General features: G+C 44.1%; 1 pseudogene; it reads left to right on the forward strand.

The window, feature by feature from the left end:
• Positions 1–18,288, forward strand: part of LOC138674705 (extracellular calcium-sensing receptor-like) — a 45,190-nt pseudogene that overhangs the window by 16,891 nt on the left and 10,011 nt on the right.

The following is an 18,288-nucleotide window of genomic DNA, read 5'->3' on the forward strand; positions in this document are numbered from 1 at the left end:
ATGGAACCTGTTGCGATGTTGATGCCTGCTGCGGCCCCTCCTCCTCCGCTTCAGAACTGCTGCCGCCTGCACCCTGTTCCCCCAATGGCTGCCAATCGGGGTCAAGAACTGGGTCATCTATTACCTCTTCTTGTAGCTCGTGTGCAACTTCGTCTGTGTCACCTTGTCGGTCGGTGGTATAGCGTTCGTGATGGGGCAACATAGTCTCATCAGGGTCTGATTCTTGATCATTACCCTGCGAGGGCAATGTTGTGGTCTGAGTCAAAGGACCAGGATAGTAGTCTGGCTGTGGCTGTGCATCAGTGCACTCCATGTCAGATTCAACTTGTAATGGGCATGGACTGTTAACTGCTTCACTTTCTAAGCCAGGGACGGTATGTGTAAAGAGCTCCATGGAGTAACCCGTTGTGTCGCCTGCTGCATCCTTCTCTGTTGTTGTTTTTGCTGAAGAGGACAAGGAAGCGACTTGTCCTGACCGTGAACATCCGCTAACGACGCGCTGCTTTTACTTTTACCAGTTTCACGAGAGGAGGCAAAAGAGCTAGAGGCTGAGTCAGCAAGATAAGCCAAAACTTGCTCTTGCTGCTCCGGCTTTAAAAGCGGTTTTCCTACTCCCAGAAAAGGGAGCGTTCGAGGCCTTGTGTAGCCAGACGACGAACCTGGCTCCACAGCTCCAGACTTAGGTGCAATATTTTTTTTCCCACGACCACCTGATGCTCCACCACTACCACTACCCTCATTACCAGCTGACAATGAACGCCCCCGGCCACGACCTCTTCCACCAGACTTCCTCATTGTTTTAAAAACGTTACCAAACTAACGGTATTTGTTGCAGTCACACAACTTACACGGTGAGCTATAACTTCAGTATGATTTAACTACCCCTTTACAGGTGGGTGAGACCACAACGAAAATCAGGCACAATATTACACACTCTGTTGTTGGTGGCAACAAATGAGAGAGATGCCACACACGCAGGACTGTCACTGAAGCGCAAATGTAAATATTAATCTCCCACTGATTTGGTTTTTTTTTTTTTTTTTTTTTAAAAAGGAGACTTTAGAAAAAAATAAATAAATAAATAAATGATTTTTTAAGGAAGAATTTATAAACCAAATAAAATGAAATGATTTTTTCAGGGAGAATTTAGAAAACAAATAAAACATAAAATAGCCTTTCTAGGGCCCACTGAGTGAGAGAGGACGCACACAGGAGTCAGGAGTGGCACACAAGCCCAGAGGCCAATATTTATCTCCCACTGATTGATTTAGTGATTTTTTCAGGTAGATTTTGGAACCCAAATCAAGCAAAAAAATTAATAGGCTTTCTATGGCCCACAATTGGAGAGAGAGAGATGGCACACCCAGGAGTCAAGACTGGCACACAAGCAGAAAGGGCAATATTAATCTCCCACTGATTTGATTTTTTTTTTTTTTTCAGGGAGACTTTAGAAAAAAAAAATACAAAAAAAATGATTTTTTTCAGGAATAATTTAGAAACCAAATAAAATAAAATCATTTTTTCAGGGAGAATTTAGAAAACAAATAAAACAAAAAATAGGCTTTCTAGGGCCCACTGAGTGAGAGAGGACGCACACAGGAGTCAGGAGTGGCACACAAGCCCAGAGGCCAATATTTATCTCCCACTGATTGATTTATTGATTTTTTCAGGTAGAATTTAGAACCCAAATCAACCAAAAAAATAAATAGGCTTTCTATGGCCCACTATTTGTGAGAGAGATGGCACGCTCAGGACTGGCACACAAGCCCAGAGGCCAATATTAATCTCCCACTGTATTTTTTTTTTCCAGGGAAAATTTATAAACCCAATAAAAAAAATAATAAATAGGCTTTCTATGGCCCACTATCTGAGAGAGAGAGATGGCACGCTTAGGACTGGCACACAAGCCCAAAGGCCAATATTAATCTCCCACTGATTGATTTATTGATTTTTTCAGGTAGATTTTGGAACCCTAATCAAGCAAAAAAATAAATAGGCTTTCTATGGCCCACTGACTGAGAGATGGCACACACAGGAGTCAAGAGTGGCACACAAGCCCTGAGGCCAATATTTTTCTCCCACTGATTGATGTAGTGATTTTTTCAGGTAGATTTTAGAACCCAAATCAAGCAAAAAAATAAATAGGCTTTCTATGGCCCACTGAGTGAGAGATGACACAGACAGGGATGGCACTCTAGCAGAAATGTCAATCTTAATCTCCCACAAAAAAAAAAAAAAAGGAACTGTCCTTCAATTACTATCTCCCTGCAGTAATCTCAGCCAGGTATGGCAGGCAGCAATAAGGAGTGGACTGATGCACAAATTAAATAAAAAGTGTGGACAAACAAACAAGATAGCTGTGCAGAAAGGAAGGAACAAGAGGATTTGTGCTTTGAAAAAAGCAGTTGGTTTGCACAGCGGCGTACACACAGCAATGCAGCTATCAGGGAGCCTTCTAGGGCAGCCCAATGAGCTACAGCGCTGAGAAAAAAAAAAATGTAGCTTCCACTGTCCCTGCACACCGAAGGTGGTGTTGGGCAGTGGAAATCGCTACAGCACAAGCGGTTTGGTGGTTAATGGACCCTGCCTAACGCTATCCCTGCTTCTGACGAAGCGGCAGCAACCTCTCCCTAGGCTCAGATCAGCAGCAGTAACATGGCGGTCGGCGGGAACGCCCCTTTATAGCCCCTGTGACGCCGCGGACAGCAAGCCAATCACTGCAATGCCCTTCTCTAAGATGGTGGGGACCAGGACCTATGTCATCACGCTGCCCACACTCTGCGTTTACCTTCATTGGCTGAGAAATGGCGCTTTTCGCATCATTGAAACGCGACTTTGGCGCGAAAGTCGCGTACCGCATGGCAGACCCCGCACAGGGGTCGGATCGGGTTTCATGAAACCCGACTTTGTCAAAAGTCGGCGACTTTTGAAAATGTTCGACCCGTTTCGCTCAACCCTAACTCAGATACCATCCAAGCTGCTTGCTGTCAGGGACTGGAGCAATAGACATGCAGGATAGTTCAGCTCAGAGAATGAATGATATGTTTACCATCCAAGCTGCTTGCTGTCAGGGACTGGAAATTCTGATGCCTCCCAATCTTCCTCACAGAAGGCATGACATTTTCTCCTACAATTCCTTGATTCTTCATTAAATCCATCTTGCCCGCCTTGTGCAACAGATTTACAGATTTACGGTTGTAGAAGAAACAAAGCAGCCCCAGAGCATCACTGAGTCACCACAATACTTCACTGTAAGCTACACCAAGACACCCCCATGTTTTACTCTATCTATCACTAAGCCACCACCATGTTTCTTTGTATCTAAAACTGAGTCACAGCCATGCTTCACTGTAGGTATCATTGATCTACCACAGTGCTTCACTGTAGGCATCACCGAGCTACCACCTTGTTTTACTATATGCATTACTAAACCAATGCCATGCTTCACTAAAGACATCAATGTGCCACCATCGCACTTCTGTATTGCTATCACTGAATCACCATCATGCTTTACTGTTAAGCATACGCTTCATTCTTTCTCCTCCAAACATACCACTGAAATATAGACCGAAAAGTTCCAGTTTTTTTTCTTTTTTTGTTGCACCACAGAAAAGAATCCAAAAATTTCTGTAGCTTACTTATAAGGTTTGGAGCGTATTATAGCCAACATGTCCTTAGTGTTGGCTTCAAGAAGATCTTGCAGTAGATTTTCTGCTGTCACTAGAGATTTTTTGACCACATGCCTCCTCAGGAATCTAGTGACAGCCAATGATATTTTCCTCTTTCCGCCACGTCCAGGTAAAGTAGACAGTGGGGCTGATTCAACAAATAGTTTCTGGAAGAAATCTCGCAGAATAACTTTGAAAAACTGCAAAACATTTGTGCAATGCAAAATTGTCCAACAGTTTTCAAAATGAGTGGAAAAGGGAGGAGTCAGTACAATTTATAAAAAGTGCTAGCCTTTACTCCCTTACTGAAGTATCATTTGTGGGGCGGTACACGGAGGCACCCACCACTCAGAAGATGTGTCAAATTCATTTAGTGTCTTTCACTCCAGTAAGACTGATGTATCGCGAGCGTGCTCCGTGCCAGGCTTGGTGAATTGACATCTGAATCTTCCTTTAACTTTTAACTTGGCAACTGTGCTACCAACTGTATCTGTAAGAATATTCAACACCTCTTTACTATCGTTTTATAATCTTTATCGTTTATACAAGATAATGATCTCTTTTATTCACTTTTTTGTCCGCTTTCTTGACCTAGCCAATTTTGTAACATGTCTTCAATTACCAAAGTCATCAAACCCTTAGCCAGTCAAGGTATTTGATGCATTTTTTTCTTATGATTAATTAGTTTCTTCATTATTTACAGTACATCAGACATGCTTCAGTCAATGTCTGATTTAATAAATGTGTACTCTTACAAGAGAATCTATTAAGGGGTAAGTAATTCTGAGACTGATGTGGTCTGTAAAAGTGAAATATTGTGTTGACTTTAGAGAAACCACTTGTTATATTAGTTGTGCTTAACTATTTAGATTGTCCTTGATTGATTGGTTTATTGCAAATGGCAGAAAGTTTGTACATTTTATTAATAAGCCTAAATTGCAATAGGAAGTGAAACATTTTCATTGAACCATAATTTAAGTGGTCACTTTTTTCAATTTTAATTTTGAGGAAACTTATTAAACAGTTCACCACCCGGCAATCCAACTTTGGACCTGCAGTTCTTCCTCAAGTATTTCCAAAGATTACACTACCTTTCCCAGAGGACTTGGTGATATAACTGGTTGGACTTAAATTAGGCACCATGGAAGGGGCTAATAGGCTTACTGTAGATAAAATCCCACCGAATAACATTGATTTTATCCAACACGTTCCAGCTCCTGTACTATATGAAGAAGGCAAGGGTCACCTTAAGCGATGGGAGAAACTTTTATTTTGATGAGAATGGAGACCCTCCAGCAGTCTATGACATTGTAAACTGGCAATTAAACCCAGAGGGCGTCATGCAACATATTAAGATCGGCAGCTACGATACCACAGCTTCTCTTGGTAAAGTCTTTACCGTCAACACAAGCGCTATAGTTTGGAGTGTTGGGACCGAAGCAGTAAGTAGACTCTAAACTTCATTAACTAATTCACTTCTTTAACTTATTTGTCACATTCATGTTGAGAATAGGAGGAAGGCTTCACTATGAATTGTCAATAATGGCCATGGGAAAAAGAGCTGCCAATCTCTTCCTTCCATTTGTTCTATGACCCACCGCTGAGCAGAGGGTGTGTGATTTGGCCACCTCCTTTGACATGGTGAGTAAGAATATGAAACATCAGGTTTGTGTGGTGACTAGGGTTGAGCAAAACGGGTCGGCCAGATTCAGAAGTCGCCGACTTTTGGCAAAGTTGGGTTTCATGAAACCCAACCCGACCCCTGTGTGGGGTCGGCTATGAGGTCGGCGATCTTCTGATCTGGAATCGGAATTCCGATACCGAGTTCCGATATGTTTAAGATATCGGGAATCGGTATCGGAATTCATATTTAAGTGTAAAATAAAGAATAAAAATAAAAAAATATTGATATACTCACCCTCGGACGCGCCCTGGTTCTCACCGGCAGCCTTCCTTCCTAAGAATGAGCGCCTGAAGGGCCTTCGATGACGTCGCGGCTTGTGATTGGTTCACGTGAGCGGTCACATGGGCGGTCACGCGACCAATCACAAGCCGCGACGTCATCTAAGGTCCTTCAGGTGCTAATTCTTAGGAAGGAAGCATCCGAGGTCGCATCCGAGGGTGAGTATATTCCTAATAGGTATAAACTCACCCTCGGACGCGCCCTGGTTCTAACCCGCAGCCTTCCTTCCTAAGAATCAGCGCCTGAAGGACCTTAGATGACGTCGCGGCTTGTGATTGGTCGCGTGACGCCCATGTGACCGCTCACGCGACCAGTCACAAGCCGCAACGTCATCGAAGATCCTTCAGGCGCTCATTCTTAGGAAGGAAGGCTGCCGGTTAGTACCAGGGCGTGTCCGAGGGTGAGTATATCAATATTTTTTATTTTGATTCTTTATTTTACACTTAAATATGGATCCCAGGGCCTGAAGGAGAGTTTCCTCTCCTTCAGACCCTGGGAACCATTAGAAACCTAATGCACTGCATTGGGTTTCGTGTTTCGGCTGACCCCGACCCCGACTTTTCTATAGGATCGGCCGATTTCACTCGACCCGACTTTTGAAAAAGTCGGGTTTCGTGAAACCCGACCCGATCCTATAAAAAGAAAAGTCACTCAACCCTAGTGGTGACAATTCTTAGTCCCCTTGTAATTCGGCTCTTCCTGACTTCAAAGCAATAGTAAAGCCACAAGGTCAATGTCTCGAACATTGCGGGGCCACATTAATAGTTATGAATATTGGCGTTTTAATGACAGGTGTAGGTTCTATAGATATGGGAGACATATTTTCTGCATCATTGCTCTAAGCCGAATACAATCCTTTACGTGCGTTGCTGATGGGCCTGCCCATTAGGCCAGAATTGATATCGGCCAGATTGATAAAGTTGCATGTGCCATATATCTTGTATGTATAGAAAGCTAAAATTATTATAGGAAATATGACATTAATATCTTCCGCCTGGGAGCTTCAGGGGGGCAGATATTCCTAAGATTGAGAATCTCAAATTTTTTTTGTAAGTAAGCCAGCATCTTATTTACTGTCTACATCTGAGGTCAATGGGGATGATAGGTGGGAGTAGCTGGTACCTGATATAAGTATGTTCTGGCCTAGAACCCATGTTCAGTGCTGGGAGATAAAGCGTGCTGTAAAGACCATACCATTTTATAAATGGAGTGCTCCCATTTGCCAGTCCTTCGCCATTCCTATGCCACCAGTAACTTTCTTTTGTTTATCCCTTTAATTTATTATGTGACTGTGCATACTGTGTTGTCTTGTCCCTTTTGTAACATCTCTTGTATATTTTTACAAGCACGGCCTTACTGTTGGATTCAGTTTAATAAAATGTAATAGCTTTGTTCCTCTTGCTCTATAAACCGCATCCCTGTAACCTCGTGAGGCTCAACGTTATGACTAATGGCTGCCTAATCGGTCTGTAATAAATAATTGGTGGAGGCAGCTAGTTTTTTCTGTGGTTATTGTGGAAAATGGCAGTGAGGGGCAGGAATTCAGTTTGGCACACCCCACACAAGCACATATGCAGATTGCACACTTAGTCGCGTGCTGAGGAGCTGCTCTTCCTAATTCTTTCAATGTTCTGTGAAAAACTGAGACAAGCAGAAGAGAAGCTCGTTGTCACGTGACACTAAGGCTATGTGCACACGTTCAGGATTTCTCGCAGAAAATTCCTGAGAAAAACCGGACATTTTCTGCAAGAAATCTGCAAGAAAACTGCATGCGTTTTCTCCGCGGTTTTGACGCATGTTTGCCGCGGGTTTTGCCGCGTTTTTGCCGCGTTTTTTTCCGGACACTTCCCAATGCATTTTGTAGTGGGAAATCCGCAAAAAAAACACAAAATTAATGAACATGCTGCGTTTTTTACCACGATGCATTTTTTTCGCGGAAAAAAACGCATCATGTGCACAAAATATGCGGAATTCATTCTAAATGATGGGATGCTTATTGTATGCGTTTTTTTTGTGGTTTTATAGCATTTTTATTGGGAAAACACGCGAAAAAAACGCGAAAAAAACGCAACGTGTGCACACAGCCTAAGTTGCATATGAGTGAAGTGTCCATGTGATGACTGTTGGAATCAGCAGGCAGAGCTGAATCCTTCCAGTGAGTATACTACATGCTGGGGCTTTATTTTATAATTAAAAGGCTCATCCAGGCTTCAGATGAAAATCTGCAGTCACTATTGGTGGCTTCAGGCTTCGTATTGCACCCTCATAGGATTCTCCCTTGCACAAGTATGTGATTGCTATACTTCTGGCCACATTCCGACCAGACGTGTCCGGCCTTGCTCAGTTAAGCTTCATTGAGAGAGTTCACGCATGTCTAGTCAGCACATAATCACATAAATGCCAATTGACGGCACAAGAGAATCCTGACAGCATGCAGGACGCACTGTGCGAATTCAGAAGTCTGCAGTCACAAAGAATGACTGCGGACTCATCACAAACCTGGACATCTTCTTAAATGCTCCTAACATAAAACAAATGTGAGAATTAGTCAGTATCACCAATAACATTTACATCCAGGTACCTGATAGATGTCATTGTCTCAGGAGTCGTTCTCCTTCTTTTCTTCATCTTGTCCAGACCCCATGATAAGTTTTCATCCACAGCTCGTCTCTGCAGACTTCCATCTTCTCCGGTCTTCTGCAGCACATCCCCACACGACGCCCTTAAAGGTAGCAGTGTTATTATAATACTATTGAATAGCAATACCTGCCCTACACTGAGCCCCTGAATAAATAATCGCCCCTCACTAAATTCCCTGCACAAATTATGACCCCCACACAGTCCCTCTTCTAGTACATGCTCTCCGTACTGCCCTCTTTCTATACTGCCCAGTCTCAATACTATGCCCCTTCACTTATTTTGATTAATAAAGCTCTATTAGGGTTTGGGTTTTATTGCATTTTTGCATGACAAGCTATAGTCTTTATTGGTACTGTTTTTTCATATGTGTCACTTTTAACCCCTTAGTGACAGAGCCAATTTGGTACTTAATGACCAGGCCAATTTTTGCAATTCTGACCACTGTCACTTTATGAGGTTATAACTCTGGAACGCTTCAACGGATCCCGCTGATTCTGAGATTGTTTTTTCGATACATATTGTACTTCATGTTAGTGGTAACATTTCTTCGATATTACTTGCGATTATTTATGAAAAAAACGGAAATATGGCGAAAATTTTTAAAATTTTGCAATTTTCAAACTTTGTAATTTTATGCCCTTAAATCAGAGAGATATATCACGAAAAATAGTTAATAAATAACATTTCCCACATGTCTACTTTACATCAGCACAATTTTGGAAACAAAATTTTTTTTTGTTAGGGAGTTATAAGGGTTAAAAGTTGACCAGCAATTTCACATTTTTACAACACCATTTTTTTTTAGGGACCACATCACATTTGAAGTCATTTTGAGGGGTCTATATGATAGAAAATAATGAAATGTGACACCATTCTAAAAACTACACCCCTCAAGGTTCTCAAAACCACATTCAAGAAGTTTATTAACCCTTTACGTGCTTCACAGGAACTGAAACAATGTGGAAGAAAAAATGAACATTTAACTTTTTTTTGCAAACATCTTAATTCAGAACCATTTTTTTTATTTTCACAAGTGTAAAAACAGAAATGTAACCATAAATTTTGTTACGCAATTTCTCCTGAATACGCCAATAAATATGTGGGGGTAAACCACTTTTTGGGCGCACCGCAGAACTTAGAAGTGAAGGAGCGCCGTTTGACTTTTTCAATGCAGAATTGGCTGGAATTGAGATTGGACGCCATGTCACGTTTAGAGAGCCCCTGATGTGCCTAAACAGTGGAAACTCCCCACAAGTGACACCATTTTGGAAACTAGACCCCTTAAGGAACTTATCTAGATGTGTGGTGAGCACTTTGAACCCCCAAGTGCTTCACAGAAGTTTATAACGTAGAGCCGTGAAAATAAAAAATCGCTTTTGTTTACACAAAAATGATCTTTTCGCCCACAAATTCTTATTTTCACAAGGGTAACAGGAGAAATTAGACCACAAAAGTTGTTGTGCGATTTCTCCTGAATACGTCGATACCCCATATGTGAGGGTAAACCACTGTTTGGGCGCACCGCTGAGCTTGGAAGTGAAGGAGCGCCGTTTTACTTTTTCAATGTAGAATTGGCTGGAATTGAGATTGGACGCCATGTCGCGTTTGGAGAGCCTCTGATGTGCCTAAACAGTGGAAACCCCCCACAAGTGACCCCATTTTGGAAACTAGACCCCTTAAGGAACATATCTAGATGTGTGGTGAGCACTTTGAACCCCCATGTGCTTCACAGAAGTTTATAATGTAGAGCCGTGAAAAAAAAAATCGCATTTTTTCTACAAAAATGATCTTTTTGCCCACAAATTTTTATTTTCACAAGGGTAACAGTAGAAATTAGACCACAAAAGTTGTTGTGCAATTTCTCCTGAGTACGTCGATAACCAATATGTGGGGGTAAACCACTGTTTGGGCGCACGGCAGAGCTCGGAAGGGAAGGAGCGCCTTTTTGGAATGCAGACTTTGATAGAATGGTCTGCGGGTATTATGTTGCGATTGCAGAGCCCCTGATGTACCTAAACTGTAGTAACCCCCCACAAGTGACCCCATTTTGGAAACTAGACCCCCCAAGGAACTTATCTAGATGTGTGGTGAGAACTTTGAATGCCCAAGTGCTTCACAGAAGTTTAGAATGCAGAGTCGTGAAAATAAAAAATATTTTTTTTTCCACAAAAAAGATATTGTAGCCCCCAAGTTTTTATTTTCACAAGGGTAACAGGAGAAATTGGACTGCAATAGTTGTTGTCCAATTTATCCCGAGTACGCTGATGCCCCATATGTGGGGGTAACCCACTGTTTGGGCGCACGGCAGAGCTCAGAAAGGAGGGAGCACCATTTGACTTTTTGAGCGCAAAATTGGCTGTCGTGTTTGGAGACCCTCTGATGTACCTAAACAGTGGAAACCCCCCAATTCTAGCTCCAACCCTAACCCCAACACACCCCTAACCCTAATCCCAACCTGATCCATAATCCTAATCACTAACCCTAACCATAGTAACATAGTAACATAGTTAGTAAGGCCGAAAAAAGACATTTGTCCATCCAGTTCAGCCTATATTCCATTATAATAAATACCCAGATCTACGTCCTTCTACAGAACCTAATAATTGTATGATACAATATTGTTCTGCTCCAGGAAGACATCCAGGCCTCTCTTGAACCCCCCGACTGAGTTCGCCATCACCACCTCCTCAGGCAAGCAATTCCAGATTCTCACTGCCCTAACAGTAAAGAATCCTCTTCTATGTTGGTGGAAAAACCTTCTCTCCTCCAGACGCAAAGAATGCCCCCTTGTGCCCGTCACCTTCCTTGGTATAAACAGATCCTCAGCGAGATATTTGTATTGTCCCCTTATATACTTATACATGGTTATTAGATCGCCCCTCAGTCGTCTTTTTTCTAGACTAAATAATCCTAATTTCGCTAATCTATCTGGGTATTGTAGTTCTCCCATCCCCTTTATTAATTTTGTTGCCCTCCTTTGTACTCTCTCTAGTTCCATTATATCCTTCCTGAGCACCGGTGCCCAAAACTGGACACAGTACTCCATGTGCGGTCTAACTAGGGATTTGTACAGAGGCAGTATAATGCTCTCATCATGTGTATCCAGACCTCTTTTAATGCACCCCATGATCCTGTTTGCCTTGGCAGCTGCTGCCTGGCACTGGCTGCTCCAGGTAAGTTTATCATTAACTAGGATCCCCAAGTCCTTCTCCCTGTCAGATTTACCCAGTGGTTTCCCGTTCAGTGTGTAATGGTGATATTGATTCCCTCTTCCCATGTGTATAACCTTACATTTATCATTGTTAAACCTCATCTGCCACCTTTCAGCCCAAGTTTCCAACTTATCCAGATCCATCTGTAGCAGAATACTATCTTCTCTTGTATTAACTGCTTTACATAGTTTTGTATCATCTGCAAATATCGATATTTTACTGTGTAAACCTTCTACCAGATCATTAATGAATATGTTGAAGAGAACAGGTCCCAATACTGACCCCTGTGGTACCCCACTGGTCACAGCGACCCAGTTAGAGACTATACCATTTATAACCACCCTCTGCTTTCTATCACTAAGCCAGTTACTAACCCATTTACACACATTTTCCCCCAGACCAAGCATTCTCATTTTGTGTACCAACCTCTTGTGCGGCACGGTATCAAACGCTTTGGAAAAATCGAGATATACCACGTCCAATGACTCACCGTGGTCCAGCCTATAGCTTACCTCTTCATAAAAACTGATTAGATTGGTTTGACAGGAGCGATTTCTCATAAACCCATGCTGATATGGAGTTAAACAGTTATTCTCATTGAGATAATCCAGAATAACATCCCTCAGAAACCCTTCAAATATTTTACCAACAATAGAGGTTAGACTTACTGGCCTATAATTTCCAGGTTCACTTTTAGAGCCCTTTTTGAATATTGGCACCACATTTGCTATGCGCCAGTCCTGCGGAACAGACCCTGTCGCTATAGAGTCACTAAAAATAAGAAATAAACCATAATCACAACCCTTACCCCAAAACAACCCTAATGTCAACCCTAACCATAATTCTAATCAAAACCCTAAATCCAACACACCCCTAATCACAACCCTAACCTTAACCCTATTCCCAAACCTAACCCTAATCCCAAGCGTAACCCTAATGCCAACCCTAACCCTAATACCAACCCTAATCCAAACCCTAACCCTAATCCCAGCTCTAACCCTAACTTTAGCCCCAACCCTAGCCCTAACTTTAGCCCCAACCCTAACCCTAGCCCTAAGGCTACTTTCACACTTGCGTCGTTTGGCATTCCATCGCAATCCGTCGTTTTGGACAAGAAACGGATCCTGCAAATGTGCCCGCAGGATGCGTTTTTTGCCCATAGACTTGTATTGCCAACGGATCGTGACGGATGGCCACACGTCGCGTCCGTCGTGCACTGGATCAGTTGTGTTTTGGCGGACCGTCGGCACAAAAAAACGTTCAATGAAACGTTTTTTTGTACGTCGCATCCGCCATTTCTGACCGACGGCCCCGTACCGACGTAAGTGTGAAAGAAGCCTAACCCTAAATTTAGCGCCAACCCTAACCCTAAATTTAGCCCCAACCCTAACCCTAAATTTAGCCCCAACCCTAGCCCTAACCCTAGCCCTAACCCTACCCCTAACCTAACCCTACCCCTACCCCTAACCTAACCCTACCCCTAACCCTAACCCTACCCCTAACCCTACCCCTAACCCTACCCCTAACCCTAACCTAACCCTACCCCTAACCCTACCCCTAACCCTAACCTAACCCTACCCCTAACCCTACCCCTAACCCTACCCCTAACCCTAACCCTACCCCTAATTTTAGCCCCAACTGCTGTTCTCCTGCCGGCCGGCAGATGGAGACAGATGGCGGGTGCACTGGGCATGCATCCGCCATGTTCTTCTGCCGGCGGCCAGGAGGAGCAGCAAGAGGATCCAGGGACACAGGTGAGTATTGCAGGGTCCCCGAATCCCCCTATTTCTCTGTCCTCTGATGTGCGATCACATCAGAGGACAGAGAATTACACTTTACTTTTTTTTTTTTTTTTGCGGTCGCCGGTAAACAGTTAAGTACCGGCGATCGCAAAACAGGGGTCGGTAAAACCGACCCCGATCATGCTCTTTGGGGTCTCGGCTGCCCCCGGCAGCCGAGACCCCAAAGATTCTCCCGGTGCCGGCCGGCGGGCGCACTGCGCATGCGCCCGCCATTTTGAAGATGGCGGCGCCCACCGGGAGACACGAGGAGCATCGGGGGAGCTAGGTGAGTATTGGGGGGCCACCTGGGACCCCTTTTCTCTGTCCGCCGATGTGCGATCACATCGGAGGACAGAGAAATTAAAAAGAGATCGCGTTTTTTTTTTTTTTTTGCGATCGCCGATAAACGGTTAATTACCGGCGATCGCAAATGCGGGGTGGGTTAAAAACCCCCCGAATCATGTTCTCTGGGCTCTCGGCTACCCCCGGCAGCCGAGACCCCGGAGAAAATCGGCCTCTGGGGGGCGCTATTGACTTTTTCCACAGCGCCATTAATTAACGGCACTGTGGTTTAAGTACCCTTAGCGGCCGCCGTTAAAAGGCGTATCGGCGGTCGCTAAGGGGTTAAATCACTTTTTCTTTCATTTTTGTGGGGCAAAATATCCAAAAACTCTCACTGTGCAAGATAAGTAATGGTATAGTGGCCATGGTATGAATCATTATGAAACATGCTGAATCAAATATGTGTTTCTAGGTGTTATTCTCAGATTAGACATTTTTTTATTGGGTGGACTAGATTATGGATGGGTATGTTTAGTTTTATAAACACATAACAACATAATTTTTTTATATTTAGCTTTTTTAATACAGGCTGTTGCTCACAGGGGACCTGAAAATGTGATTTTATCGTAGCACAGGTAATGCAGACTTGCAGGCGATTGACACTCCTCCTTTCTCTATATCAACCCATTGGATCCCCACGATCCCACTGCAGGGATGCTGATGGGCCGCCAGAAGGAGCACTGTCAAAATCCTCATGTGTCTCTGTCATTACTGACATCGGCAAAAAAGTCGTTACACTGATGGGACAAGATAGATCACTGATCCTAGCGGTTACAGTAAAGTCCATGATGGAAATTGATGTCAAATAGCTTTATAGCAAATTTAAACGCCTATTCAATGCTGGTTAGGAGGTTTAAAGACCTTTAGCACATCTTTAGAATTGATCGCCTATTCTTAAGCCACAATTGCATGGATACACACCCAGGGGCGGTCCCGCTGTGGTCCAGGTCCGATGGGCGTCGCAGTCCGGTCCGGGGCATCCCATCTTCATATGATGACGTCTTCTTCTTGCAGGCACCTGCGCACTGCAGTACTTTGCTCTGCCCTCAACAAGACAGACAAAGTACGCCTGTACCAAAGCCGAAGCGTGAAGACAAGAAGAGGACGTCATCGTAAGAAGATGGGAGGCCCCAGACCGGTGCGAAGCGGGACCGCCCCTGGGTGAGTGTAAACTAACCTTTATTTCTCATCCTCCAGGATACATCGGGGCTTATCTACACCATTACAGAATGTTGTAGAAAAGCCCCTGATGCCGGTGGCTGCAGCTCATACAATTTTGGGGGCGACAGGTTCCCTTTAACAAAGGAGATTAGAATATTATGTTTAAGTTAGAGATTTGCTATGACATAACAAACAAAAGCGGCATGTACTCACCTGGCGAGGTGAATTCTCTAAACAATAGGTCGGGGTGACTAACATGGATCAGAGGTGAAAATGCTGCGAAGCGGGTCTTGATGGATAATTCATGCATCAGGTTATCAAACAATTGGAGTAAGCAGTCAGAATGAAGCAGGACTGTGTGTGTGAATATAAACAGTAAAGGTACCGTCACATTTAGCGACACTGCAGCGATCTAGACAACGATGTCGATCGCTGCAGCGTCGCTGTTTGGTCGCTGGAGAGCTGTCACACAGACTGCTCTCCAGCGACCAACGATCCCGAGGTCCCCGGTAACCAGGGTAAACATCGGGTTACTAAGCGCAGGGCCGCGCTTAGTAACCCGATGTTTACCCTGGTTACCAGCGTAAACATTAAAAAAACAAACACTACATACTTACATTCCGGTGTCTGTCGTCCGGCGCTCTGCTTTCCTCTGCACTGTCAGCACCGGTCTGCCGGAAAGCAGAGTGGTGACATCACCGCTGTGCTTTCTGGCTGGCCGGCGCTGACACAGGATGCAGGAGGAGTGCAGAGAAGCAGAGCGCCGGGGACAGACAGCTGAAGGTAAGTATGTAGTGTTTGTTTTTTTAATGTTTACGCTGGTAACCAGGGTAAACATCGGGTTACTAAGCGCGGCCCTGCGCTTATTAACCCGATGTTTACCCTGGTTACCAGTGAAGACATCGCTGAATCGGCATCACACACGCCGATTCAGCGATGTCAGCGGGAGATCCAGCGACAAAAGAAAGTTTCAGACGATTCGCTATGATGTACGATTCTCAGCGGGGTCCCTGATCGCAGTAGCGTGTCAGACCCAGTGAGATCGTAACGATATCGCTGGAACGTCACGGATCGTGCCGTGCTAGCGATCAAAGTGCCACTGTGTGACGGTACCCTAAAAATGGAAGTATAGGGAAGCGATTTCTTTCAGAAGAGAGCCAGTTAATCACTTGTATCTTCCTGTAGTACAATAGATAAGCACAAGAGTGATCGAGAAGTAAAGGAAGTCTAGCGTCTTCCCACAGATCAATGGTTAAAAACAGCAATATGGCAAAGAAGTAGATGCAGTCTGGTATATTACAGCAAGATAAAGATTAACCCCTTCAGGACAGGAGCTTTTTTCGGTTTTGCGTTTTTGTTTTTCGCTCCCCTCGTTCCGAGAGCCATAACTTTTTTTATTTTACCGTCAATATGACGAGTTTTACTTTTGAACGACATCATTAGTTTTACCATATCATATACTAGAAAATGGTAAAAGAATTCCCAAGTGCGGTGAAATTGCAAAAAAAACGAGCAATCTCACACTTGTTTTTTGTTAGGCTTTTTTTTCTAGGTTCACCAAATGCAAAAACTGACCTGCCATTATGATTCTACAGGTCATTATGAGCTCATAGACACCAAACATGTCTAGGGAATTTTTATATGAGTGGTGAAAAAAATTCTAAAATTTGCTAAAAAAAAATAAATAAAAAAATTGTGCCATTTTGCAAGACCGATAGTGTCTCCATTTTTCGTGATCTGGGGTAGGTTGAGGAATTATTTTTTCCGCGCTGATCTGACTTTTTTAATGATACCACTTTTATGCAGACACATTTTTTTGATCGCCCATTATTGTATTTTAATGCAATGTCACGATGACCAAAAAAAAGTAATTTTGCCTTTTGTTTTTTTTTTTCTCGTTATGCCGTTCAGCGATCAGGTTAATTCTTTTTTTATTGATAGATCGGGTGATTCTGAATGCGGCAATACCAAGTATGTGTAGGTTTCATTTTTTTATTGTGATTTGTGGGGGGATTTGAACTTTTATGTTTTTTTTTATTTTTTTCATATTTTTAAAAACTTCTTTTTTACTTTTGGCATGCTTTAATAGCTTCCATGGGAGACTAGAAGCTGCCATAGCTCGATGGGCTCTGCTACATAGAGGTGATGCTCCGATCGCCTCTATGTAGTAGAATTACAGACTTGCTATGAGTGCCGACCACAGGGTGGTGCTCGTAGCAATCCGGCATCAACAACCATAGAGGTCTCAAGGAGACCTCAGGTTCTCATGCCAACACTCCGGTGACCCTCAATCACGTGACGCAGGTCACCGCGGTGCGTATTTCCCGGCTGGATGGACAAAAGCGCTTGTTAAAAGTCAGAATTTGACAGCGGCATTTAACTAGTTAATAGGCGCGGGTGGATCGCGATTCCACCTGTGCCTATTGCGAGCACATGTCAGCTGTTCAAAACAGCAGACATATCCCGGCTTTGATGTGGACTCACCACCGGATACTGACATTGGTGAACTAGTACATCTGATGTCAGTAAGGGATTAATTGCAGGAATTCAATATAGTATAGGAAAGCTGAAAATTTGCTTAACGAGGTGCATTCCCTTGATTACTGAGACTAGGTGTGAGGGCTAGCGGAACGCACCGAGTAAAAATAGATGTTTATTATAAATGGTGCGTTCGCAGCCCGGGGTCCACCGTGCAGGAGGAACCTGCTGCTAGCGAATGGCGGCACTGTTTGGCGGTATAGACTAGCTCTGTTACCTCACAGAGCAACCGCGAGAGGAAAGCACTGCGCCCTGTTAGCCTCACAGGAGCACAAGCTTACTGCCGAACTGATAGCAGTCAGTGGTTATGCAACATGCAATCTCCTCACCGGAGGTGCCGGTATTCTAGGGGCTTATTTCAGCCGGGTCCCTGAATCACGTTCACACAATCTCCTCGCCGGAGGTGCCAGCATTCTAGGGGCTTATTTCAGCCGGGTCCCTGAACACATACATGCATAACCACACTGGCGCAAAGCACATATTAGAATTGATACTAGCGCATGGCCGTGCGGCCATGCGAGCCTTAAATAGCTGCAGCACGTTTAGGACCTTTCAAAGAAGGACCAATGGAGTTGCTGCAGTACCTGAGCATGTGACCCCAGATCTCCACTGAGAGATCTTGCCCTGGGCATGCTCAGAGTGCAAACCAGGACTTAGTCCTAGCACCTACAAGGACCTTCCAAGAAGGACCAATGACCTAGCTGCAGTATCTGATCATGTGACCCTCGATCTCCACTGAGAGATCTTACTCTGGGCATGCTCAGAATGTGAAAAGCAGAACTTAGTCCCAGAAGCATCTGCTCGCCGCTGCCCAGCACTGACTTCAATGGCAGAAGCAGGAAATGCAGCAGTAACTCTTAGCACAGAGTCAGACTGAGCGAGACGCTGGGATCGACGTCTCCGCTAAGCAGGCTCCACTGCGGCAGGAGAAGAATGGGAGACTGCAGCGGAGATGGCCCGAGATTCCCCCTGTGTAGAGGCAG

Source organism: Ranitomeya imitator, chromosome 4 (assembly GCF_032444005.1).
Source record: "Ranitomeya imitator isolate aRanImi1 chromosome 4, aRanImi1.pri, whole genome shotgun sequence".
Lineage (NCBI taxonomy): Eukaryota > Metazoa > Chordata > Amphibia > Anura > Dendrobatidae > Ranitomeya > Ranitomeya imitator.